Below are 9,283 nucleotides of genomic sequence, written 5' to 3'. Positions count from 1 at the left end.
CTTTTATTGAGAATTGACATACTGTTCACTAGTCTTTGTTGCATCAGGATAGCTTCTGGTGATGGGTGAAGGCTTTTCTGATTGGGATGTTTCTCCAGTATATCCGAAACCAGTTTTTATAAAAGGAGAACGCTGAACCTTGATGATTTCATCTAAAATTTCTGATCCTTTAGCAAATCTAATATTAAGAGATTTTTTCTTCTCAAGTTCTTTTCTTAGACCCACTACTTCACATTCTAATTTTTCATTGTTCTTTTCTCTTTCAGCAAGTTGATGTGTCAAAGTGTTTATGACCATATTATTTTCTTCCAAGCAGATTTTAAGTTGAGAGATTTCTTCAAGAAAATATTCCTCTTATAATGCATCCATAAGATCATCATCATCATAAGCCATGAGTAGTTTAAAATCTTGTTCAAAATCATCTTCATCACTATTAGAGAAGCCATCACTATCCTCATGAGTATAATAACTTCTTCTATTAACAAATTGTTTTCTATTACCTTTTTTAGACTCCTTTCCCTTTTCATGATTATCTTTATGAGGACATTTAGTAGCATAATGGCCAAATCTACCACAAGAAAAAGATTTGAATGAAATCTTAACTCTGAATCTTTCAGGACCCCATTGAAGCTTCTTTACAAAGTTTACATCATCTTCTTCTTAAATATATCCTGATTCCTTGAGATCTTCCTTTCGTTTCCCTTTGAAGAAGCTCTCAAAGAGCTTCTCTCATATCTGATGGACCCCCTTTCCTCATTTCAAATGAAGTTAAAATTCCATGAAGTTTAAAAACAATAATCGATTGATGATCCTTATTTTCTCCTATGGCGGATACTTTTGACTCAAATTTAGAAGACAAAGATCTCAAAATTTTCTCTACTAAAGTAGCCCCCTTTATTTCATCATCCAAATTCTTCATACAATTTACAATCTCATCTACTCGTAAAAATTAACTAGCAATACTTTCATCACTATGCATCTTGAGAGTTTCATACTGAATTTTGAGAGTTTGGAGCTTAATACTTCTTTCCTGCTCTATCTGTGGGTATTGGTGTTGGAAATTGGTATCCTCCTTCCACAATTATCTAAACATCAGCTCTAAGCAACAGAAGGTAGGTTGAGGTTCTTATCTTCCAATATACTAATTTGTTTTCATTGAAGATTGGTGGTCTGATAGATCCCATGCCTTCGTGATTGTTCATCTTGAGAGATATCCCTTCAAGCGATCAAGCTTCTTCTGAAGGACCTCCACTAATACCAATAATTGGGAATAATATTGAGAGGGAGGGTAAAACAATATTTACAATTGAATAAAATTTCATTTCGTAATTAGATTTATATATGCTACTTCAGTGAGGTGAAATCGCATGTGCACACAACTGTTATTAAGGAAACCTATGTGTATTCAGTTAATTCATCATGTGTTGATCTTTAATCAGTGCATCAGTACTTTATTAAAATAGTAACTATGTGCAGTAATAACAGAATAAACCATAACACATAAGCAACACACATGAACACCAATATTTAAGGTGGAAACCCAATGTGGGAGAAAAACCTCCTGCTGTTGTCGGCTCTATATTCTTTTAATATAAACAAAATTTTTTTACATTCTTTTATTAGTGCAGACTCATACCAGTACACAGGGGACCCACCTGCGGAAGGCTACAACCTTCTCTCTTCCTCCAGGGACCACGTTTCATAAATTTTCAAACTAGATACTTCTGGTATAGAACAACACAATATGAAGGCCACGTTTCATAAAATTTTCACACTGAACCCATCAATAACATTGAAGCTCAAACTCAATAATAACTGCATCAACCAACAATTAGTCAACATGAATAGTCAGATCACTGTCACTAGAACACTGTACTGAATCCAAAACCCTGCATCATCTTTGAGAACCAACTGCAACCTCAAAAATCACATCTTAAAATGTATACGCTACTTCAGTGAAGCCAACTTGCATATATATGCTACTTCCTTTAACCAAACCTGTGTATATCTCCAAAATTATTGAATCATAAAAAACACTGAATCGAAACTATACCAACCAATAACATTCTGAATATCTATTGTTGAATTATAGAGATCTAAATAGACAGCAGTAAAGATCACCCTTCTCACTTAATCCAGCAATCAATCAGACTCAATCGCCTTATGCATTCGGTTCTACTTTCAAATCTAAGAAGGCATCATTAACAGACAACAGTAAAGCAGCAACATCGATCAGATAGATCAGTCATTACTGCAACAGGCTTTTATTTTGCATACGCTACATGGTAGTGCTGGAAAAGCGTGTATACACATCTTCACCAAGGCGAACCAGTGTATATATCTACAAATACTAAAATAAAACTTCACAACTACTCCATACTTCAGTCATACATAGATCATAACATTTACATAATAAAACATGTGTTAGCATTTAGATCTAGCCCATCCATTATCAGATCATACAAAGATAAGTCATTTCAGGTCTCATGATCTTGATCCAACATTGTATCAAAAAGTGCACAATATATTTGATATCATATCATAACCATAGCCCTTACACCATAAGATATACTTCAAATAGAAGTATTCATGAAAAACCCTTTTCACTTGCACACCTAGCCCTTTGATCTTCTCCTCCTTCTAAAGTTTTAGCCTTTCTCAATACCTCGAACCAAAACAACACTTAGAACCTGTGGTATTCTTGGACGAGATCAAATATCCATTACTCCCCTCAATATTGTGGGCTGATACCATGGTATTGACACTTGGTATTCTTTTAACATTAATTTTCCATCCCATACGCACTTTTCCTTCTGTGAAAGTGCATGCATATGTATACACTCCTTTAGTTCTGTGAGCTTGCTTGTATACATTGCTTGGACAAGGTGAACCTGTGTATACAACTTATACTAACTTAAAACATCCTTTTTCATCAACTTCTTGATTTTGATGTATAGTCCTTTGTTCCAACTTCCTAATCTTCTGTACCATCACCCCTGTTACCTTTGAATTGACCTGTTACAATGTGAGTTTCCCTTTATGAAATCTCAACTAAATTGTGAGGGAGTTCCCATCAAGGACAAGACTAGTATCATAATGCCAACAATTTATGGCTACCATACTTTATATGTGTTTTTTTATTTTCAATTACTAATTAGGTTGATTTTAAATTCATGTGATATGAATTAGCTATTATTTTAATTAGGTTGATTTTATATTTATATGATATGTGAAAATTACACCTAACTACATAGATCAATAACATTTATTAGTTTGGTTATACAATCAATAACATTTAATAATTTTATTGTACTAATTTAACCATTTGAAAATGATTTTCTTTACCATTGTTGGCATTATGATATAGGTGTTGTCCTTGATGGCAAATCACTCGGATGAAAGATCACAGTACAACAAGTTAACAACAAAGAATTACAGATCAGACTACAAAGAATGAAGAAAGAGAGGTATATGCAGGTTCACCTTGACCAAGGTGCTTACACACTCAGGTTCACTGAACACAAGTAGCGTATACATACACACACACTTTCACAAAAGGAAAAGCTCGTATATCTTGGAAAACTAAGTTTTTGGTCCAAGGTATTTGGTCCATGGTATTTTGATCCATGGTATTGGTACTATGTGGTTTTGGTCCTAGTATTGGTACTAAGTGGTTTTGGTCCATGGTATTGAGAAAGGCCTAAAACTATATAAGGAGGAGAAGGTCATTAGGCCAAGGCGTGCAAGTATCGAATATCTAATGAAGTGTGAGGTCTCGTATGCAGGCTATTGGCTTATGGTATTGTGCTTGATCGGAAACAAGGATGAACCTCAGTCGTTAGTGAAGGATAACATCTAATGATGGATCAGGATCTTAGGTCTTGAAATGAATTATCATTATGTGGTTTGATCATGTATAGTCTAGATCCGAATACTAACGCATGTGTTGTTCTATAAATATTATGATCTCGGTATAACTTAAGTCTGGAATAGCTGCAGAATTATGAATTAATATTTGCAGATGTGTACACTGGTTGGCTTTGATAAAAGCGCATATACATGCAGGTCCGACACATGGAAGTAGCGTATACCTCATAAAGTATGTTTCAGTTGTTTCTATTTTCTCTTGTAGAATTCTGGGTTCTGGTATGGGTTTTGGTGACTGTATTCTAGTGATAGTATTCTGACTGATTAGATTCACTATCAAAGTGATTGATTGGTTCAATTATGGGTGATTCAGAAAGTGATTTTTGAGTTTTAGTGATTGGTTGATGCAGATGTATTTGATGATTGAATTTCAGTTATAATGTTGTTGATGGATCCAGTCTGAAAATTTATGAAACGTGGTCCATGGAGGAAGGAAGAAGGTCTTAGCCTTCTGTAGGTCACAGCTTACGTACTAGTAAACATATTGGCTAGTACAAAAGGTAGTTGGTTGTAGCTCCCTTCCAATAGAAACTGGAGAACAAGAGAATGTTGTAACCTTCTGCAGGTAGAAGCCTGCATACTGGTATAAGTGTGCACCAGTACATATTTTTAAACAAATTTTCTTATTATTAAAAGAAGAAAAAGATGACAGTAGCAGGTCGTTTTCACCCACATTGGGTTTCCACCTTATATCTTAGTGTTCATGTGTGTTGCTTATGTGTGATGCTTTTTTCTACATTTACTACACTGTCTAATAAATCTCTGATTTGTTGGTTAAATTTCAATGCATGATAATTGGGTAAATCAAAAGTTCTCTCCATATATGTTGGTTGCTTTAAGTACAGTCGCATATACACGCTAGTTCACTTAGCTGATGTACCATATACAAATTTGTTTGGGAAATTAAATTATTGATTTGATAATACTGATTCACCCCCCCTCTCAGTATTATTTCCAACAATTGGTATTAAAGCAGGTCCTTCAGAAGAAGCTTGATTGCTTGAAGGGAGATCCATCATCATGAGTAATCAGAAAAGCATGGGATCCATCAAACTGCCAATATTTGATGGGAGCAACTTTGTTTATTGGAAGATAAGAACCAAAACCTATCTACAATCACTTGGAATAGATGTCTGGGAAATCGTGGAATGAAGATATACATTTCCCTCAACAATTCCTACAGACATGTTAGGTAAAAAGCAATATGAAACCAATTCCAAGGTTGTCAATACATTATTCGGAAGTCTATCGCAATCAGAGTTTGTCAAAGTTATGTAGCTCAAATCAGCCAAAGAAATATGGGACAAAATCGTTCTAAGCTACAAAGGTGACTCTCAGGTAAAACGTGCTAAACTGCAAACTCTCATAATTCAATATGAAACTCTCAAGATGCACAATGATGAAAGTATAGCTAGTTACTTCTTACGTATAAATGAGGTTGTTAATTGTATGAATAATTTGGGAGAAGAGATAAAGGAAGTTACCTTAGTTGAGAAAGTTTTAAGATCCTTGTCTGCGAAATTTGAATCAAAAGTATCTGCCATAGAAGAAAAGCAGGATCTATAGACTATCACTATGACACGACTTCACGAAATCTTAACTACCTTTTAGATGAGAAAAGGAGGCGCATTAGATATGAGATAAGCCACATTTAAAGCTTCAGCAAAAGGAAAGGAAGAACTCAATGAATCAGGGCATATTTTAGAAGAAAAAGATGAAGTAAACTTCATCAAGAAGCTTCAATGGGGTTCCGAAATATTTAGAGGTAAACTACCTTTCAAATGTTTTACCTGTGGTAGAGTTGGTCATTATGCTGCCAAATGTCCTCATAAAGATAAATATGATAAAGGGAAGGAATTTTCAAAATGGAATAGAAAACAAAATGTAAGTAAAAAGAGTTACTATACTCATGAAGATAGTGATGGTTTATCAAATAGTGATGAAGATGAAAATAGTAATGACTATAGACTTCTAATGGCTTATGATGATGATAATTTTTGCGATGCTTTAGAAGAAAATGACCTTCATGAAAAAATCTCTAAACTCAAATGTTTTTTAGAATAAAAGAATATGATTATAGATACCTTGACATACCAACTTGCTGAAAGAGAAAAACACAATGAAAAGCTAGAGTGTGAAATTGTGGGTCTAAGAAAGGATCTTGAGAAAAGAAAATCTCTCAATATTAGATTTTCTAAAGGATTAGAAACCTTAAATGAAATGATCAAAGTGCAGCATTCTCCTCTGATAAAGACAGGTCTTGGATGTATTGAAGAAGCATCTCAATCACAAAAGCTGTCAACCTCCACTAAAAGCTATCTTAATGCAACAAAGAATAGTGAATAGTGTGACAATCATTAGAAAAGGCATAACGCAGATCACCAGGTAAATCATGCTCAATTTGCTTCAAGGATGAACAGAAGCCACAACCAACCTCAGGTAAATCATACTCAATTTGCTTCAAAGATGAATATCAATAGAAACTACAATCACCAGGTCAATAGATTCGATAATTACAGGAACTTATTTAATGGTCAATGTTTCTCATGTCATAATTTTGGACACAAAGCTGCTCAATGTGTTTCTTACAAAACCATCATGACTAGAGAAGCACGAAATGGAAGGAATGTGACAGGGATCAAGAAAATTTCCTATAATAACTTTTCTCTTCTTGAAAATGAAATAGAATGCTCAATCTGTAATAACTTTGGCCATGAAGAATCTAAATGCAGGAATAAATTTCAGCAAATATCTCAAAAGGAGCAAACTCCATTAAATCCAATAATATGGAGAAGGAAATAACCTCAAACAGAAAGATGTGGTATAGCTTTGTATGCAGAAGGATAAGGAAATCAGTGGTACATCGACAGTGGATGCTCAAAACACATGACAGGTGACAAAGAAAAACTTCACTCATATAGTGCCTTAGAAAAGGAAAAGAATGTCTCATTTGGAAATGACACTCCTACTGTCATTAAAGGTAAAGGCTCTGTTTTCTTGAAAGAAAAGGTTAAATTTGGGAATGTTATGTATGCAGATGGTCTAAAGCATAACCTGTTGAGTGTCAATCAAATGTGTGATCAGGGAAATGAAGTGGTGCTTTGATCAAATGGATGTGTTGGTCATGAGCTTGATACAAGAGAAACCATGATCAAAGGTACAAGAACTCCAAAGAACTTATACATACTCATGGGAGGACAACAACAATGCTATCTAAGAAAAAATGATGAAAACTAGCTATGGCACAGAAGATTGGGACATCTAAGCTTTTCTCAAATAAGAAAAGCATGCAGATTCCAGGTTGTTCGTGATCTTCCAGATATCAACATTCCTGAAAATACAATATGCAAACCATGTCAATTTGGTAAGCAAACCAGATCTCACTTCATTGAAAAAGAAGGGTCAGCTAGTAAGCCTCTTGAACTTGTTCATACTAATTTATGTGGACCATCAAGGAAAAAGTCACCTCGCGGAGAAGAATACTTTATTTTGTTCGACGATGATTTTTCCAGAATGTGTTGGATAGGTCTTCTAAAGCATAAAGATGAAGCATTTGAAAAGTTCAAAGCCTTCAAAGCTTTGGTTGAAAATGAATCAGATTGCAAAATCAAATGCCTCAGATTTGATTGATGAGGGGAATTTACCTCAGATGAATTCTTTGACTTTTGTGAACAACACGGAATAAAAAGGTACTTATCCACCTTAAAGACTCCTCAACAAAATGGAGTGGTAGAAAGAATGAACAGAATTGTTCAAAAAATGTCATGAGCTATGCTAGATGAATCTGGAACTCCTGCAACCTTCTGGGGTGAAGCTGCATTCGCCGCTGTAACTATTCTCAACCAAGCAAATGTTCGGGTAAACAACACTGAAAATCCACATGAACTTTTGTATGGTAAGACTCCTACAGTAAAATACTTTAAATTTTTTGGAAGCAAATGCTATATCAAAAGGACTGAAGAAAAACTTGGTAAGTTTGAGCCCAGAGTAGATGAAGGTGTTCTTCTTAGGTATTCTTCTTGGTTACTCTTCCTGAAGTAAAGGATATAAATATTATAATAAAAGACCTAAGAAAAGTGTTGAAAGTATTGATGTTGTAGTTGATGAAGCATGCAAAAATTATAAACAGATAAAAACCGAAGATTATGACAATGAAGAAGATGGGGATTATTTTCCCACATCAAATCACAATGATTCTCAAGAAGAAAACAATGAAGCACCAGAAGAAGAAATAACGGTAGAATAAAAGATTCTGTCTAGGTATGTTCAGAAAAATCATCTAGAAACTCAAATTTTAGGGGAAAATGAGGCAGTTGTACAAACAAGAAGAACTATTACAGAAACCTCAAGCTATCTAGCATTACTATCCTCCACCGAACCTCAAAATGTAAATGAAGCATGCAAAGATGAAGGTTGGGTCAAGGCCATCAATGAAGAACTTGAGCAAATTGAAAAGAATAATACTTGGGAATTAGTTCCTAGACCTCATGATAAGAATATGATAGGAACTAAATGGATATTCAAAAACAAGCTGAATGAAAATTGAGAAGTTAATAGAAACAAGGCCAGACTTGATTGTAAAGGATATGCTGAACAAGAAGGTATAGATTTTCAAGAAACTTTTGCACTTGTTGCTAGACCTGAACCCATAAGGATGTTTCTTGCTCTTTCTAGTCTTTAGAAATTCAAAGTATACCAAATGGATGTAAAATCTGCCTTCCTTAATGGAGACTTAGAAGAAGAAGTATATATTGAACAACCAGAAGGATTCATTCTTGGAAATGATTCAAAACTTGTATGCAAACTTAGAAAGGCTCTTTATGGTCTAAAATAGGGTCCAAGGGTCTGGTATTACCGACTTGACAAATATCTCCACCAACATGGTTTTTCCAAGGGGTCAGCAGATAGCAATCTATATACAAAGATTGACACTAATAAATTGCTAATAATTGTTGTTTATGTTGATGATATCATTTTTGGTAGCAATGAAGAATCCACGAGTTAGACTTTTTCTTTAGTAATGCAACAAGAATTTGATATGTCCTAGCTTGGTGAGCTTACCTATTTTCTTGGTCTACAAATTCAATAAAATAAAGATGGTATTTTTCTTTCAGAAACCAAATATCTCAAACAGATCTTGAAAAATCATGGCATAGAAGATTCTAAAACAGTATTTACCCCAATGGTAATAGGATGCAGTCTCAACGCAAATGATGAATCAACAACAGTACGTCAACCAACTTACAGATTCATGATTAGCAGTCTTCTTTATCTAATAGGTACCCAACCTCACATCATGCATGTAGTAGGAATAGTGGGAAGATTCCAAGCAAATCCAAAGGAATCACACCTTCAG

The sequence above is a fragment of the Pinus tabuliformis genome, chromosome Q, assembly GCF_031772625.1.
Source record: "Pinus tabuliformis cultivar Carrire ecotype Pingquan chromosome Q, CPIR1, whole genome shotgun sequence".
Taxonomy (NCBI): domain Eukaryota; kingdom Viridiplantae; phylum Streptophyta; class Pinopsida; order Pinales; family Pinaceae; genus Pinus; species Pinus tabuliformis.
The sequence above is the reverse complement of the archived record's forward strand: the minus strand, read 5'-3'. Positions refer to the sequence as shown.